The sequence below is a fragment of the Dreissena polymorpha genome, chromosome 4, assembly GCF_020536995.1.
Source record: "Dreissena polymorpha isolate Duluth1 chromosome 4, UMN_Dpol_1.0, whole genome shotgun sequence".
NCBI classification, from domain to species: Eukaryota; Metazoa; Mollusca; class Bivalvia; order Myida; family Dreissenidae; genus Dreissena; species Dreissena polymorpha.
In genome coordinates, this window is record NC_068358.1 from 89,778,492 (window position 1) to 89,798,847 (window position 20,356).

Here is a 20,356-nt window from a genome sequence, read left to right on the forward strand (position 1 = left end):
TTTGTAACATAAATACTGATTAAACCGATCAAGATATAAAATTATTTGAACAACAAAGATAATTATTTAGTGAAAAAGTTCCTTATAATATCTACGTATAAAATAGCACTCACAAAATTTACTGCCAAATGCGACGCAATGTTTAAACAAACGGTATCATCGATGTCTTCGGTTGTTATTTTTGTTTTAATTAATTTACTATGTTATTGCCGAATGATTGCTTTTCATAGTCGATTGTTTTGTCAACACTTGCACCTTACAATGAAGACGCAGAGCATTTGCATTACTGCTTAACATTATAAAAAAGATTAACAGGAGATCATCATAACAGAGGTAAAAAATAACGAACCGAAGGCCTGTTGTTTATGTTTATATGTTCTATAGTAAATGCTGAAAATCACGTTCACTTTTGTTGCATTTGTTTATGTCTCGAAACATAACAATATTCACGTTGTTGCCCAAAAAAATAAAATCACAGATTTCAATCATCAATCATCCCGCAGCTAAAGAAATATAGCTGCAGAATGCGTTATTGACGTATCAAAAAAGCAATTAGAGAATGCGTTATTGAGATGCAAAATATCCCTGATCACGCACGTTCGTTCTCCCATTAGACTACGTGTCACATTATTCGGAACAACGTTTTATCACAAATCTAGTAGTGTTATATTACTAACAACATGACATGCAATACATTCATTCACTTACAATTTTTACAAGAATGCCAGAACACAAGCAACCCATACCTAATGGTAAAGGCCTTTGAATAAGTTTGTGTGACATGGTTATGTAAAAAGTAAGTTTCGTTCTTGCGCATCCTCAATACAATGTTTTAATCATTATAAAAACTTACCGCTATACACATTCGGACATTCGATAACGGTAGGTGGTATATTACAATTTTCATCCAAGTTAGAGATATACCCAGTCGTGAGTCAAATGCCAATAGATCCATGTGTCAAAGTTCATATAAATTTGCAATCGCATATGCTTATTTAACGTTTTCATAAATAAAGGTACATAAAAAGAGGGAATATGCATTAGTTTAATGCATCCTCTAGCATCCTAATCCTAATATAACATCCGAGATTAAAAGAAAATATGGATGACTTCTGGCAACCGACAATGTATATACTGGATTCTTATTAGCATATTGGATATTATTATTTCCATATAGTCATAAATAGGCTCAATTTTGCGATTTGTTGCTTAATTTGGGTGATACGGCCTACTTTTTTTTATATTTTTCAAAATTTAAAAATGAGGTTGATAACTTACGTGACTTCCGATAAATAATTTTTGTAAATGAGCTTCGACGATATGTCGCAAATGTTCGCGATCATTTCGAAAGATGATTATATCTTCAAGTTTAAAACAAACATTTGTTTTTCTTTCCTTTGGTCGAAAATATTATCTCTAGTCTTTTAATGATGATTCAAGTAGGTATGGTTTGTGTGTTTTAGTTAACAAGATTCGGTATAATTAATGACAACCTATTATAACATTACAATTTTGAATGTAGGCTAGATTGCAACTGAACTTAAACAACAACTCGTGGGTGCAATAAATGTATTCATTAAATGTTAGCTTGCAATCATTCGTATTAATTATATTTAGAAGATTTGCCAAGGAAGCTGAACTATCCATATTAGCTGATCAGTACGAAACTATGCGATGCTAGTTAAACAAAACGTTTAAATGCGCATGATTTTGTCATGACGTCTTTCCCTAAATGTCATGAAACTGTGGAAATGCAAGATCAATTTCGCAAGTGTTTATTTTCTTTATATCGAAACCTTTTTAACAATACAGAAGATTTATTATTTGCTGAAGAAATCAAAGGTGTTTTTGGAAGTCGTTTTGTTTGTTTTCATATTATGTCAGCAGCACATGCACAGTGGACGATGATAAAACGTGTGTTAAGCTCAAAGATTACGAACAAACATCAGGCCATTTATTTTCAAAAAAAAAATCCGTGTTTTCTGCTATGTTTTGTTCTTCAGTTTTCTACATGATGATGGATGTATAGGCCATTGATTGTAAATGTCTCAAAAGAAAACATTATTGAAATGTATTTAAATAAGTATAAATTAAGAAACAAATTGATAAATTATTTCAAACTCCGAACGGCCGTCAGTTTCCCTCTCTACTTTCTCTTGTTGCCGGACGACGCATTTTTATTTAAGTGAAATAAAAATAATATATAAACATACACATGGCAAAACATACAAATAAACATAAGTTTATTTCTAATGTACTTATTATCAAACAAGCTTAGAAATAGATATTTGGGGGAATTGTATTAGCGATTAGTGGTGGGATGAAATCGCGGATTTCAGGCCTAATTGATTATTAATACTATCAGTATATACAATATCGTAATCGTATTTTAAAATATATTTAAATAATAGATGTTAGACATCATTATAAAATAAAATTAAAAAAAATCGTGACAAACTTTCACATGCATCAGTATAAAGTTAAATATGTTCTAGGAATGTCTGGTTTGCTGGTAATGGCATGTTTAAAAAGTAAAAAAGCGTGGTCGATCATCAATCCCTCTTATGCACAGAACTGCAAATTGGAAGATGATAAACGGAGTTTGAAAGTCCATTCCCATCTACAGAATGCCTGTGCTAATTTTAACAAGGATTTCGAGTTTGTTGTATACAAGCTTCATTACACTTGGGCATATTCGTGTGTAGTGGATATGGTGTCCGTCTAGCCATCGGGTTTGATAGACACCAAATACTGGTTCTAGTCCCAGGAAGCGGACTCGATAGCGTTTAAAAAAAACTTGTCTTCTATGCAATCAGGGCATTAATAAATAAGTTTAAAAAAATGTATTGCAGCCCAGAACTGGTATTACAATGTTCTGGGAATTACATCCCGTCTTATTGCGGTATTCGAAATATATTCGTTATTACCAACTCAAAAATCTAGCATTGATTTGTAAAAAAACGGACGTTCAAAGACAGTTTTTCTCTTCATTTATCTACTATTTGTGTAAGACACAATGTCTTTGTATTGATTTTCAAATTAAAGAACATCTTACGTCTTGGAACTACCATTCCTGCCCATTTGCATATCAGGAGAGAGTTTTCCTATAGACCTGTACTCTTGAATAATGCGCACTATTAGCAGCTACATTACTCGAGCCTAAACGTTAAATGACAAAATCAAAATGCATACATGCGCACATGCCGTCCAACAGGTACGGTATCAACTGTGTCTTTGTAGTGTTGAACCTTAGTGAATATACAGAGATAAAAAAACTCAGTCCTGATTCTCTCATCTTATAATACACATGCAGTTGCGACAGTTTCTTGGAATATCTAGGAGTAATGTTTTCTGTGAAAATCAACAATGCAGCATGCAGGCTAAAATAACAAACAATTTTAATTAACTGTACTCTACTGGTTAGTTCTATAAAGAAAAGGAGCAAGAACCATCGTCAAACCCTTATTCCCCATGTATTGTAACTCCATTATATTGGAATTAGCTTAAGCGTTCCTTTTTAAATTGCACTATTTTTACAAAGGATCGACTGTAAAAATATCACACGCTTTTAACAAAACGAATATATTATATTCGAAACTGGATTTCTATTTTGGCCAACACCATTAACTTTTACATAGTAATCTGCATCACTGACATGAACGACGTATGCTTGATAATTATATACGGGACTTAAAAATGCTGCTTGGTCACAAACATCTTTAACTGCCCGGAAAATCACCTACACGATCCGGTTTTGTAAGAAAGATATCAATTGGCTATTATACGCATTCCTGAATTCCTAACTAGTCTTTTGTAGATGATAATTACCAACAACCTTGACTTTCACTTTAATATACAAATCATCTCTAAGTCTGTTTTTCAATTCAGCTGCAGTCCTGAGTGTTGTGTTACTTTATATTTGTTTTCACAAGTATCATTTAGAGATTTAGGTAAAGCGGAATGGCGGGGGTTCCCCGTCCATTGGCCTGAACCAATCTTTTTAAATATAAGACACACATTCCTTTGTGTATGTTCCACCATTTGTAAATATATCGCTCCGTGTGTGTTTGTTCCTTTTTTATTGGTAAATGTGCATGCAAATTCAGACACACCCAGCGCGTTTGTGTTGGCTATTATGTTTAAGAGAAACAGTATTACTTGACATTTAAATCAAAGTAGTTGTAATTAAGAACACGCCTCATAAAATATATACTGGTTGATTGAATACAAGAACTTAAATGGAAACATCACTATTAATTCGCTTACGATGTACAAAGTTTACCATCTGAAAATTTTTAACGAAAAGGGTTATCCTATAGCTTATCAGGTCCCATCCCCGCTTATATTGTGTTCTGTCCTAATCCCTTATTTTTTTTAATCAAAGGCTAACAATTTAAATAATCTGTCCATATGGTAATAACTTTGTAAACATCTTCTCTCGAAGACTTTTGTAAACTTACTATATTTGAGGTACTAACATTAAAAAATATAGTACTGCTTGTTAATTCTAATAGATTAAGGGTTTTTAATCTGAATAGTTTGTTACTTTCGAAAACTATATTCAGGTGGATTACATTCTTAGTTTTTCATAATCTGTTTATGTTATATCGATCTATTCATTTATGTAAATGTACAACCTAATACAACAATGTGATAAGCCTTGTAAGATCTTATTAGTGAACGACCAACCTGAATAATATCTACAATACATGAGTAAACGTTTCCACAAGGTCAAATAACAATGCATTCAACGTGTTGATGTTTTCAGTTTGATTACTCAACGTGGTATTTCTAAGACACCTCCCAAGAGCATCTTTCAGAAAACCACTCCACTATGTATTTTGTTGTAGTAAATCACAGAGATATAATCATATTATTGCTGGCATAACGATTATACGGACCATATAACAAGAAATTATCGAGCAGTTGCTAGATCAAATGGTCTCTGCCCATAATTGGAATATGTATATATAAAGACTAAGTTGTTAATATGTGTCGTTACTATGTATAAAATGATTTTCTAAACGTGTTTAATGCTATTGTTAATAGTAATAACATTTTTTAACAAAAATAGATTGCAAAAGAGAAAATAACGTTTTATTACAAGTTTAAAGATCCAAAGTACCTCTGTATGGACCACTTGTTGTGTTTCGCGAAAGGTCCATGTTTCATATTTCAAAGTCATATTATAATTTTATTAATGTCACCATGGTCATTTGCGTTTATTGTTTACAAACTTGCTTTTTTAATAAACGACCATTGTGCTTATTCCATGCATTGCCCTTTATTCACATACCAAGTTTAATCAACGCAGATGCCATACTTCTTGAATGCAGGATCCAGATCAAATCAAATGTATAGCGTCACTTTCACCAAATGTTACGCCACACTACATATGCTATGGGCATTATCAGAACTGAAAAGTTGGGAAAGTCCATGGCATTCTTTAAGAATTGTTTAATAATTCATTTAAGTCATTATTTACACATTCGTTGGTATGTATACACGGTAAAGAACATAACACTTTTAGCACATACGATTTAGTGTATTTTGATCAACCGAAACATACTAAATGAACCCAAACAACACAATTGTGTGTACACGTCCAGTCCCATTTCAACTTCCGAATATGTCATTTGCAGTGTCACAGTTTGACTAAAATCTGTAAAGTAATAATAATAATCAATTCATTGTAGTTTTACAAAAAAGTGTGTACTAATGTCCGCTGTTAAGTGAAGCACGGCAAATAACGTTAACAAACATTCAATATTCAATTCTTTATCAGTGAAAATACTATCACAACTATGACAAGTAGTAGCAACGACGAGTAAAGATGTGTTGTTGCCACTAGTCCGAACGGAGATAAGACGTTAAGAAAAAAAACTGGAAACATTTCATTTAATCACAAACCTGCCGATTTGTGTCTATTGCACATTGTTTGTATCGTTTTAAGCTACCTTTTCTATGCCGTTTCCATAAAGACTACTGGTTCGAATGAGGTCTTCATTTGCTGCCCTGACAGCATCGTCGAGTGAGAGGAAAGTCCAGTCTTTGTGGTTGAGAATTATGTCGGTCTCCTCGAAAATGTTCCAGATGTCGTCTGAAGTTGACGGAAATGCATTCCTTATGCAAGGGTCATAAATAGAGCAATTAAATCCGAGTCGACAGTTTTGTTTTTACAACAAACAAAAGCAGTTTTAACGAAAAACCAAAAGGGGAGCGTTATGAGAAATTCTTTTGTTATGTTTTTTCAACGTTCTCATTAGGTGTTTGTTATCAATCCTTTTTTCAGTTTGCTCTTAGAAATAATGAAATTGTATATCGGTTAACCTATTAAGCACACTCTCAATGTGTTTATTATAAAATCAATGCAATTTTTGCTGTTGGTTATTTAAATTCCTAGTGAAGCGTATTGTCAAAAAAGTGTAGTAGTTTGTATAAAAGGTATGGCTTTTATAACATCAACTGTGGACATTTAACATTAGTACATTTATTGTTTTGTCATAAATGTTATCTTATTATTAAAATTTCCAAGATAATTTTCACAAACAATTTCATAACAATTGTTCAGAAATTTAATTTAGCTATTTTGCCCTTTTGGGTTAAAAACACGTTTCATTACAAAGACATTTCAATGTGCTTTATATCTTACACAAATATGACCTTTGATAGCTGTTGTAGATATATTTTATTATATATTTGTTCATACATGATGTTATCTGCCTAAATAAATCTTTAAATTTATTTTGGATTTGTTGACGAGCCGTGTAAGCCCAGAAGATACAATGTAACTTTGGAAACTAATTTTAATTTGGCATAACAACCTCTGGATTTAACGAGGATTACGAGGATTCATACAACTTGCTTATCGGTGAGCTCAATAAAAAAATTTAAACCACATTGTTTATATATTTCACGCAGTCATTTAAATAATAATAATTTCTGATCTGAGAAATCATTTTGGTTTTATATAACTAACCTTTACATATAAAATATTGGACTCTTTCGACAAGGGTTAATCAGCGGAAATCCTACATGACATTAATTGTGATAGTGTTCAATGGATTGTAATGCATATAAACAGAATTTACAAACACATACATTTGTGCAAAATATTAATAAGTATCTTCAAAGCTGGATTTGTGGTGAGCATTTAAACTTGATATTATTTTTTCTAAATATCTATTAGCATTGGTTGTTGAGCCCTTAAGACATTTACCCTACGTGTTGTTGGGACACACGCAGTCTAGAACTCATATATATTAATGTTTGCATTTTGGACTACATATGTATTTCTTTTTCCCAATCCAGGTGAAATACCTATCCGGATTTTTTTGTATGAGTTTGTGTTTAAATATAACATTGTACCGGTTTAGCTTGTATAACCGAAGAGAAGTCATCTGGTATCACAAAATACCTTTAAAATACCAGGCATGACACCGGAACAGAAGCATCTCTTCTTCCCATGTACACTTTACTTTTTATTGGTATCAAGGTAGCAAGCAAAATAATTTCGACAGTTAAGTTATCTCGAAAAGAAGTAAAAGTAAAAATAGCTTCCGTAAGAATCACGTTACATTGCAAAGGTGGGTGTAACTTTAATAAGCACATGCGGCCTTTATTAAGTGATTTTTTTTCTTTTCTGAAAGGGTTATACAAGGAAAATGTAAAAGAACATACAACGTTGTTCAAAATAGTTACACCACATTTAGCTAACTGATTCTTAACCTTAAATAATAAAATAACACAACAACACATAACACAAAATGTAACACTTTAATATTGAAGAGAATGTGTTCAAATAATTTGGAATTAACAAACTTAGTCTTACAGTTTTGATAATTTTGCAGCCAACTGTGTCCACGAAGGCCACTGACGAGAAGTCAATGATGATATGGCTGATCGGGTTATCGAACACAAAGGGGTACACCCTTGTGGGGTCCTCTATGGGTAGTTGTGCGTTCAGGGAAATAATGCTCTCGTGATGATTTGCCGTCGGCGTTATGACCTGAAGATTGTAACAGTTGAATAAAATCAACATATAAAAACAGTTGGTACGAATGTGAAGGAGTGCATTCTTCCTAATTGCCGTTCATATTGATATATAACATAATACAACATTTAACTTTTGTAGTTTTTCTTAATTTTATTTTTTAACATAGCTACTAATGCTTTTACTGGCTAAGCGTGAATAACCATGAGTTCTTATAAATGACGAATTTGCGTTGCAGTGAAAATGGCAAGGTGAATCAAATTGTTTATATAGTAAGAAATGTTTTAGGTCTTGATATATTCACCAATACTTTTGATGGATAAATATTACTTTTGTCATTGATACATATTGTAATGTGCAATATAATAATAATATCCATCGATAAACTGTGCCTACCACTTGACTATTAATGCTGTTTATTGCGACCTGTCGACTCAAGCTGCTAAGCTCAGTTGCTCGCCGTATCTGCTTACGTAGTACTTCCGGTTTGATGGTTGCCAAGCGATATATATTCCTTACAAATAGGTCCGCGTTTGCAAAGTAGATAGGGTGTTGATAGCCAATTACATTGATGGTTTTGTGAACTGCAGTCTATATTGGGAGTAGGGGATTTATAGTTTTTTTCCGTAATATTATACTATATTACTCACATATACACATCATAAATTAAAATAGGTTAAACATTTTTTTTTCAAATCATGAATATACTGACAAATGAAAACAAAACGGCAATTTAGCATTTGGGTTATTTTATGTCAGTGTATTAATTAATAATTGCACATGTATTTGATATTGAGATCGGTATATTGTGCTTATTTTATTTTTATACTTTAACAACAATACATCTTTGAATTGTACGTGCTAACTAACCTTGATATAATATTTTGGGTCTTTGTAGGTGTTGTACTCCGATACCAGAGCTAGATTTGTCGGCTTCGCCCTACACAAATTAGTGACACTTCCGCATTTGACTCGTCAATTACCATAATCAAACGGCAATTTTAGCTCCATGTTCGTAAGGATTTCACGCATAAAAACAATACATTCCTTTCTGAGTTAAAGGAACTATAAAACAGAAATGCAAAATGATAATTGTCAAAGCACGTGTTCCAGCTTTCAAAAAAATGTATAGATTATAGTAACACAAGCAATGTAACACTACGGTTAATGAAAGAATATGGTGTCATTTGTGGATAACCATAATTCGTAACGCTCTTCATCGTAATTTGGAAAATACATACATTTGTCACTAATGTTAACAATCTTTGAAAATGTCCCTTAAAATATAGGTACGATATAACTCACACTTGCGTTCTTAGGACCACTGTGAAGAATGAAAATACGAGGCCTATCAGGAGTCCAAAGTCCACGTGCAAGAGAGTGGTCACTAGGAAGGTCACCAGTCAGATCCACTGGAAGATGGTTACATGATTACATGTATATGCATGGCCATTAGGTCGTGAAGTCATTCTAATCATAATTTCAAAAGATTGGTTTGCAAAAGATACGGTACGACGTTCGGACTTACAAAATCACCATTATTGAATACTGACTTTTGCAGATAATTATGAAATCAACAAAGCCATTGATACAATGTTAAAATTGAAATTCATATGTGTCATGTATTCATTTATTTTTAAACTCGATATTCATAATACGTTTAAAATGCATTCATTCATAATATATAAGCAGTCTTAATAAAAAATTACTAAAAGAGCTAGCTTCAGCGCTTAAAAAAACTGTCTTGCGAGCCATATACAAAGTCATATTTGGATGTCCTCCAAACTTTAGGTAGTTCCAAAACCTGCAATATGAGACTTCGAAGGGCGACAACGATGATAGCGGAGAGCACACACTAAATACAGAAGAAGTCAATACATTATGTTATTGCATTGTATATATATAGAGAGAGAACATTATACCATCAAACACGTATGGTGCATCTTGTCCCGTAAATATTGAAGTTATGTTGCGGTACTTAAGCATTATCAAAATGCGTATATCTAAAAGTGAGAAGATTCATCGACTTATGACGCCATGGATTGCATGCGATATTACAATATCCTGCAAAGACACGTATGCTATATGAAAGACCCATATAAAAGTTTGTAACATAATAATGTGTCCCATCGTCAAACGATGACAAAGGCATTGTTCCCGCGACCATTATCCGATTAGTTTTGTTGTTGTTGTTTTATGTTTGTGTTGTTGTTGTGTTGGTGTTGTTGTTGATGTTTTGTTGTTGTGGTGTTGTTGTTGTGGTTTTTTTTTGGGGGGGGGCGGGATGATTTTGGACACGATAATAACATTTGACATTGAACATTTTACGCGAAATAAAGGTTGACGCAGGATTAAAGATCGTCGGTCGAATTGAACTTACGTTGGGTAGCGCTTCAAACAATGGTCCGAGCCAGAGAATAACTACCAAAACCATGGTTGCCGAGAATACGCTAGCGATCTGAAAAGAAAAAGTAGGTGTTTTGTTTAACCGAACGGGAAACATAAAAGGTAGCATATTAATTTAGGTCATTTTTCACGATCTTTGGTAAATAAGTTTAGTCATTAGCCATATCGTTTAGGCTTCATATTGAATGTTATGAAGTAAAATACAGTATGCTTTTTGTGGCAAAACTTGGTGAGCGTGCTTTAACATTCTCTGAATTTGCTTAAGAAAAAAACAATCTGTCGTACGTTTTTTATCAGAGATATTTGCTGTGCTTTGATTGTGTTAGCCTCTTTAACACTTTAACAAAACTTACAATAGATTTTAAAACGATAGTTTCGTTTATGTATTAAGATAATAAAAATGTAGTAGTCAGCCAGAGCACTCAATACTATACATATCAATAGAAGGGAACACATTGCGTGTATTGCGTATATATATATATATATATATATATATATATATATATATATATATATATATATATATATATATATATATATATATATATTTATACACGCCATACACGCAATATGGGCAGTCAAAAGAACAAGTAAACTTATAAACTAATATGGGTACATGCAAAAGATACAATTTCGAAAAACAAATCATATCTTAATAAATACTATGACACATACGAACGTTGATACATGTTACTCAATACTTTAGTCGATCAATTCAGGAGCGCTTATTGAAAACTGGACTTAATACATGTGCGTATAGTATCACCACATGCACACACATACCTCATCTGAATGTGTTTTTAATTCATAAATGACATTAGGTATGTGTCTGTTTCATTTACACACATGTTCGGAAAATCGGTATTACGGCACAATAGTATTACAATAGTACAATTGTATTATTACAGACGTTTCTTATGAAAAAAATTTTATTTGCAAAATAAAACATTTAAATGACATCAAATATTTAGAAAGATATGTATTAAAATGATTGAGTATGTGCTTGAACTCCGCATAGGTCGGTCCCAAGCCCGCGCTGAAAAAGGAGGAGGGTTGGGTGTAGGGCTAGCTTGCCTACCCTAATGAATTCTTACGGCTACAGAAACGCCGAACAGAATACTAACAGACATCACGTACCTGGGAGAAGGTGGACCTCCAGCTGGAGTACGTATGACGCCGGATGGTGAAAGCCAGTGTCAACTGGACGCCATCGGGCCATTGGTACATGGAATGTCCTAACCATGTACGAGACCGGGAAGACAGCACGAGTTGGCGAGATGAGGAAGTTCAACCTTACCATCATAGGGATCAGTGAAGATGGGCTGGCTCTGGGCAAAAGCGAATGACTTCCGTTGAGTTACTGTTGTTCTCGGTGCTTGAGCAGAAGGATGCAGCACACACCCAGGGAGTAGAACTGGTGTGTTCCGATTCGGCAAAGAAAGCGCTCATGGGGTGGGGGGAACACGGACCACAGATCATGACGGCCTCTTTCCTTACGAAGAAGATCAACGTGAACATAATCCAGTGCTATGCCCAGACAAACGACAGTTACGAGTATGAGGAGGACAACTTTTACAATAGACTGTCAACCATCATACAAGACAGACCGACAGACCAAAAAGAAACATACTGGGCTCCAAGTCTCACACCCACAAGGAGTGGATCTCAACAGAAACGCTTCAGAAAGTTGCGTAAAGACGAGAAAAGAAGGCTAACTACAGATGACGAAGGGAAGAAGAAGGAATGGATTGAGCACTTCCAGGAGCTACTCAACGGTCCAGCTCCTGCGAACCCACCCGTTATTCTGCCAGCTACAAGCGATCTACCAATCAAGTGCTGCACTCCCACAAAGGAAGAGATCAGCAGCGCAATCAAGAAATTGAAGAACGGCAAATCTGCAGGACCTGACAGCACACCTGCAGAAGCGCTTGAGGCTGACGTAAAAACCAGTGTGGAGATACTATACCCGCTCTTCAGCAAGATATGGGAAGAGGTTGAAATTCCGACAAAGTGGAAAGAGGGTTATCTCATAAAGCTTTCCTATAAAGGCGACCTGCTCCAACTACCGAGGAATCACACTTTTGTCCATTCCAGAAAAGATTTTAATCGCATCCTGTTGAATCAAATGAAGGACCCGCATCTCTGTGACAAACAAGCAGCCTTTCGAAAGGAAAGATCGTGCATAGATCAGATCGCAACTATGCGCATCATTCTGGAACAATCCCTGGAGTGGAAATCGCCGTCGTATGTCAACTTCATTCACTATGAAAAGGCGTTCGACAGCGTTTACCGGGAGTCCCTCTGGAAACTTCTGAGACACTACGAAGGAAAGATCACCCACATCATCATGAAGTCTTATAAATGAATAAACCTGCAGAATCGTTCATGGCAGACAGCTCATGGGCGCTTTCGAAGTGAGAACCGCTGCTATGAAAGGCTTATTACTCACACATTTCCTGTAACCGCTGGTCACAGACTGGATAATGAAGACATCGACGGAGCAGAATCAAAATGGAACCCAGTAAACTCTCTGGAAACAGTTCGAAGACCTATCCCACACCCAACAACATATGCAAGAAAAGACAAACATTGTGGCGGAAAACTCAACTAGAGTGGGCCTAACCATCAACAGAGAGAAGAGCAAGGTGTGCAGGACCAACACATCTAACAACACACCCATCAAAGTCCAAGGCGAGGCGCTGGAGGAGTTGGACAGCTTCACTTATCTCGGCAGCATCCTGGAAAACCGGGAAGGACCTGATGCAGATGTAAGAACCCGCATCGGTAAAGCACAAGCAGCCGTCCGTCAGCTGAAGAACATCTGGGGATACAGCAAAGTTGGAAATACCACCAAGATTAGGCTCTTCAATACCATCGTGAAGCCACTACTCCTCTAATGAGCAGAGACCTGGACATCCAGGGTGACCACCACAAAGAAAATACAGGTCTTTAACAACACATGCCTCAGAAAGAGCCTCATGATCCTCTGGCCATACAAGATCTCCAATGAAGAATTATGAAGAAGAACAAAGCAGCAGCCAGTTGAAGAAGACATTCTTCAGAGACGTTGGCGGTATATAGGCCACACCCTTCGCAAGCCTGCATCCAATAAAAGGTAATCTCTCACGCGGAAACCCCAATGGAAACGGAAGAGAGGGCGGCCTAGAAAAACCTGGCGCCATGACCTGGATACAGATGCTAAGCTTATGGGCAAAACTTGGGGAGATACTCGCCCAGAACCGAGACGCCTGGAGGAATCTGGTTGGCGGTCCATGTCCCAGATGGGACCACATGCGAAGATGAGATGAGATAATGTGCTTCCAGGTCTGTTCCAAAGATACCTGCGTTCTGCCCCCGGCAGAATCCTGCACGGAGCTCCTAGACACGGAAGCGGCGAACGGGTAGCACGAGAAGAACGAACCGAAGATGTTGCCTGCTCCGTACGCAATCAGCTCCTTAAATGGATACAACGGTCGAGGTGAAAGAAAATAATAAACACATATTGCATTTAACCTTATTACAAAAATACATGTTCTTGTAAACAATTCACAACATCAATTGTTGATGTGTTTGCATATGTTCGCGTTCATGCATCAAATGCAACAATCCCAAAACTCCTTGTCAAATGCGTAAACCATCTCTTTCTTCACTTAAAGTATTTAATAAATGGTCCGACAAAACAGTAGCTTGTGAAAGGACTTCGAGCAACACGTCCACTGATAAGACTAACTATTTGCTCTAGAATGTTCACCAAAATGCATTTAAATAACAGGTAAAATGCGTAATCTATGTTTGACTGAACAGCAAAAAGTGTATTAGTAGAATGTATAAAAATAGGCCCATATTTAACAAGTATTGCTTTTTGTCCGGATTGCAAATAACATTTCATTGACAATTTTAAAGATTATTTTAGCCTCGCTCTGGGAATACGGGCCTAATGCATGTGCTTAAAATATCTTCTCAGTTAAAAAAAGTGATTTCCTTTAAACGATTTTTACAATAAAAACGGAAAGTGCCGTCCCTGATTGTCTTTTGCATATTGCACAAGCTAATATGGGACGACACTTAACGCACATGTATTCCCGTATTCCCACACCGACGCTCATATTGAAAGTCATAGTCCATAGACCTGGTTGGAGTCAATGGAGTACTTGTTTTTCTTTGCCAACATAGCCGCCAGGGAAACTGTCTGAGCGAAGTAGATAATGGCAATGATGGGGATGTCCGTGATGTACTTGTCCAAACCGGAGAAAGTGGGTACGCTTGGGGAAGGGAGGCTGTTTGAGAACAAACACGTTTGAGTTTTTCGTTAAGCTTATAGTGAGTTTCTTGTTAAACTTACTTGGGATTTGTTGTAAAAATAATAATTGGTTTGATGTATACCTAATAGTGGTTTGTTGTAAACCTAATAGGGGGTTTGTTTTAAACCTAAACACACTTTTTAAGGCAAGCTTGGTTAATATTTATAAATTTTACAGTTGCAAACCTTGAATACTCGTTTCAAATATGATGTTAATAATTTTACTCTTTGATTAAGGTGTACTACAGACATCGTAAAAACATTACAGGCACTGTAAGTGATCACTTCACATATGGAATTATGGCAGATCATAATTTATTTCGTCAAACATGTTTGAATCTAGACACATTTGTTCATATAAACATAATATTAGTATACGATCGATACAATTTTCAATGTACACGTATTATAAGGCTCACACGTATTCTTGTTTAGTTACCCTTTTGGAATGTATCCAACAACCTTGACACCATAGTTGTCATAGAAGAACCCGTAATATGAGGCCAGTGTGCCAGCAACAACCTGCAAGACAAACATGTTCAATATACCTACTAATTATATACAAATATACTACGTTTCCCATGACATCGTATATACTGTTTGTATGCTTCTTTTTATTTAATCTATGTTCTCATATTTTAAACTGCAATCGAATATGAACCAGGAAACTTTTAAGTTAGTTAAATAAAAAGTTATATGTACCATAATTATAATGGTTGTTTCTTTTCTCTTGTTTTCTTTTTAAATATGATTTATTCTAACGCCTTTTCGACTTCAACACCTTTACTCGGGTTTGTCAATAAACACATGTGTCGTAGGAACACATCTGCAAATAATACCGATTTGAGAATTTATGTATATTGTACTTAAGGCTAAAAGACAATGACTAAAATAAGAATTTGTTTCCTCTATTGCCCCCAAAAAATCTGGTTTGTGTGTCGGCTTAACTTGTTTCAATCTTATAAAGGTTGTTCCCACTTAAATCGAGAAAAGATATACGATCTTAATTATATTTTTCATATTATTAAAAGTTGATACATAAAAAATGTCTGAATAACTTTTTTTCTTTTGTATGTTTTGATGATAAACATTATAATTTTCAAACAAACGCGTGCGAGTTATGCAGGAACCATTTTAAGGATAGTTCTAGAGAAAAGAATTCAGTAATTCGTCATGTTATTGTAATGAAAATTGAGAACCTTATTTTGCATGCATGAACATTGTGACTTTTGTCCATTATGGGCTAAACATCTACAAAACTACATAGCATGACGAGTTTATTAGGGACTGGGAGCTACAAGACTACATACCGCGATGAGTTCACTAGTGTCTGGAATCTACAAGACTACATACCGCGATGAGTTCACTAGGGACTGGAATCTACAAGACTACATACCGCGATGTGTTCACTAGGGACTAGAATCTACAAGAATACATACCGCGATGAGTTCACTAGGGACTGGAATCTACAAGAATACATACCGCGATGAGTTCACTAGGGACTGGAATCTACAAGAATACATACCGCGGGGAGTTCACTTGGGAACAGGGATCTACAAGAATACTTAGTGCGAAAACTTCACTGGGACTGGGATCTAAGAAACAACATACAAAAATACTACGTTTGGGACTGAAAACTGGGATCTACACGATCACTCAGCATAACGATTTCTATTGGACGTTGAATCTAAAATCAAGAAACAAAAAGACCTCGTAACATTTACACGACAGGTTTAATAGCGAATTGGATCATCGTAGTAGTGGTAAATACCACTACGAGCTCTATTGGGTACTGGAGAATCTACATCTACAAGGCGACTTACCACGACAAGCTCGATAGGAACTGGGATCTTGAGTATATGCTTGAACCTCTGGTTAATGTGGACCTTGACCGTGTAGAGGATCGCCACACAGACCAGGGAGATAACCAGCGTGGCGATGTTTGTTTTGTGGATGTTGGTGAAGATGTGCACAAACGTCTGTGAAAACAAAATTGGGTTTTACCCTTACGATGAAGAGAGTGCTTCCTATGAAGTTTTTATTGTTGACTGCTACTGAATGTATTGCATAAGTTGTTTGTATATAGAACAAGGAACATTTTACCGAATTTATGAAACATGATTTTGCTTTCAACATAAAATTATGTTTTAATTTACCAATGAATGTTATCAGTTTAAGAGTATATATATATATATATATACAAACATTAATACGAATGCACATTGCAAGTCACTCCGTTTTATCTGTTTTCTATGCCTTGGTTTTTGTAACACGACATATATATATATATTCAGGTTACAAAAGTGTGCTTTGTCAGGTCATGAAAAACGGGCAATGCTGTAATTAAATAAGAGTATTATTTTATTTATAAATACATTCTTTGATTAGCTATCATGATATTCAGCATTTGTCGTAAACATTCGTACCTTTATGACTTGAAAAATTCCGTCCGTACGGGGTAACTTGAGTCCAAAGATGTATTATACCTGACTGGTTCCCACATGGATGGCAGTGCCCGTAGTGAAGCCGACAATCAATGGGTCCGACATGTACGTGGTAACGAAACCCATGCGGAGAACCCCCATAGCAATCTGTAACGGATCAATTTATATGATGTTTACGTCTCCTATCAGATAAACAATTTATTATTTCCACAGGCTTTCCTTAATTTCATAGTGGATTTTTTTGCAAATAGTTCGTGTCTAAGGAAGTTCGATGTAAAAATATATGTGTGTAATTAATTTTTGAACATTATCCTGATTTTATCGTGTTCGATCTTTGTCTTTGAAAAATGGCGGGTGACCTCAATTGACACAACATTCAGGTACCTGTACCAAGCCAACCAGCATGCTTAAGGACATTGCGATGCCCAGTTTTCGCCTCCATCGGCAGGTTTGGCTCGCTATCGGGCGCCGGATGTAGGATCCCGCTTGACCCGTTCGGTGACAGGGTGGTATTTACATCGGAACCCACGAAGGAAGAAAGCGCGGTCCTCGTGTAGAACCGAGCAACCACGGAACCTGTTAGAAGGCTAACCACGGCTACGGTGCCTGTGAAAGCCGTTAATGAGCTTAGTAAACGTGACGATATGTAAATGTCGTGATTTAATATGTGTATCTTGCTCCCATTGATGAAGTAAGCAGTCTTCGTCGACAAATACACTCTCTGCTCATACACTGAGAGCTGAGTTTGTACTTTATATAAGTACCTATATTATATCCTCGTAGTATCACAAAATATAACGACAACAGAACTCTCCAAATTATTCAATCGTTTCGCGTTGCAACCCTTTACAATTTTCAGGTTTTTAAATCGTCAAAAGATGCATTATAATGGATATTTTATTGCATGGTAAATGTTCAGTATTACTGTTTCCTCATAAATATCATATCTAAAACGAATTTTTTTTATCAGAAACATTTTGTTTAATCATGTCAATTTACCAAAACGTGAAAAGTCCCTTTAACCGTGTTCATGGTCAGTATTGTGTTTTATGTATGTTTGATCACGTATTTAATAAGAAATATTGAAAATGTAATCGTGGTTTGTGTTGTATTAACGGTGTGTATTCTGCGTTTACTTTATCTTTGTCAACAACAAGAACATTCTAGAAATGGAATGTTTAAATTATGATAAATAAACTCATAGACATTTTGTATTAATCTCTCGAATTATTGACAAATGTACCAATGAAGATATTAATCTTGCGGATTTTTACCCATTGAGGCGTGTCTGGACGTGCCGAAGATGCAGTACACGAGCACGAGGAAGAATGACATATAGAGGCCCACGACAGGCGGCATCTCCGCTAGCAGTGCATACGCCATGCCTGAAAATAGCATCAAAGGGAGGTGATTCGTGCAGAGTAATGGTGCAATTGGATCGCAGTGTTCTCCCTTGTTAGACAAAACCTTTATCGGTACCAGCCGGTAATATAAAGTACTGAAGTTCAGGGTGCAGAATCAACGGGGTTTTCAGGGGCTTACACACGGGCTGGGCAGAATGTGTACACACCGTTAAGAACGTTATTTTTGCAAATATATTAAGTAATTGAAAGAATTTGGAAACATCTTTAGTGCATAAAATAAAAAATGTTTATTGCAGTTTGTGCCGATATCTTAAGGTATAAGAATAAATCCTTGAATACGTCTGAAATCGGTGACAAAGCTTGACGTTGCGATAAGCATAACCGTATACATCAATGCAGTAAAAAAAAGAATTTTTGAACAAGAACACATGCGTATTAAATAAAGTAAATATGATGTATTTCACATAGCCATACACAGAATAAAAAAAACTGTCTTCTATGCACTAGTTAAAATTCGTAAGAAAAATTGTTTTAAACGTTTAGAAAATTCAAATTGTTTTAAACAGTAATTGGAGAAAAAGCACCACTTACCGGTGTGGTAATCCATTTACGTTTATTTGGGAACCCAACAAAGTCACGTGATCATGCACCCTGATTTTACGAAGATAAAATTATTAAAGTGCAGTTAATAAACTAAACCGTCGACTTCTTTGATTTATAAAAGAGCACAAAATGCAATTCATTCAGTGATTTTTGGTCAGTACATGTGTCTGATAATTTCTAATATGTTATTAATAAAGTTAGATAAACCAATTTGTCACAACAAATCTGCTTCATTATTTAAAATAATTTGAGAATTGATTAAGGCATGTCAGCGGCGGATTTACACTCAAAAGCCACATGAAATATACAATATGTATCCATAACTAGCAACATCAAACTGGACAAGGTAAACCTCAATTGTGATTTTGTCTGACGTAGTTATTAAAAATACACCTGGCACTCTTAAGTATTCTACAAAGTATCAGGGGTACAAACGTATACTCAAAAGTACACCGGAGTATGGCCGGGTGCCTTTAAACGTATTTACCGTACCCGGAGTACATTGTGGTATACTAAAGAGTACCCGGTGTACTTTTAACTATCACCTGAGCCGCAAACGACCAAGTGAGCCTAATGAAATGTTTATGCCTAAATAAAGAAATAAACACCACAACAAACTCAAATCAATTGCGCGTAAACAGACATATAAGTACATAAAAATACAGAACGAACGCTTATTAAATACGTTTTCAAGAAAAATGCCAAACCTTGTGGCAGTTGCATAATTCCAACGGTTAGTCCGCAAATGAGGTCAGCTATGAAGTCTGTCTTCCATTGGTACTTTTTCAATATCCTGTACGATGGTACATGTACCAAGCTGTAGAATGCGTTTCGCGCGCGCTTTTTGCTGCACTTGCAAATATTGCGAATCAGCGACTGTTTTTCGGGCTCGCCTTGCCGGTAGTTGTCGCGAAATTCCGCCAAGTTGCGACATTTCGGGTCATGTGATGTCATTCTGACTGGCCTGTGACCTCTGACACGTGTGGGTAGAGTGAGGCTCCTCGAGCGAAACACGTGGTCTTCGTGGTCGTCGGTGGTTGGGACAACCTGCGATTTAAAGAACGCACATTATCAAAATGGTTGAATAGTCTGTTCAGAAGTGTAAATTTAATTGGTCTATGCTTAAAGCAAGATTATACGATTTTGTATGTTTTGAATTGTAATATTGATAAAATATAATACAATAACACAACATAGGCAAGACAAAATATACATTGAAGACGAATTTCATAAAATGCAGCGAAGA

At 35.7% G+C, this 20,356-nt stretch overlaps 1 pseudogene; it reads right to left on the bottom strand.

Annotated features, from left to right (window-relative positions):
* Positions 1–20,144, bottom strand: part of LOC127879339 (sulfate transporter-like) — a 43,072-nt pseudogene extending 22,928 nt beyond the window's left edge.
* Between the last annotated feature and the right edge of the window lie 212 nt (positions 20,145–20,356).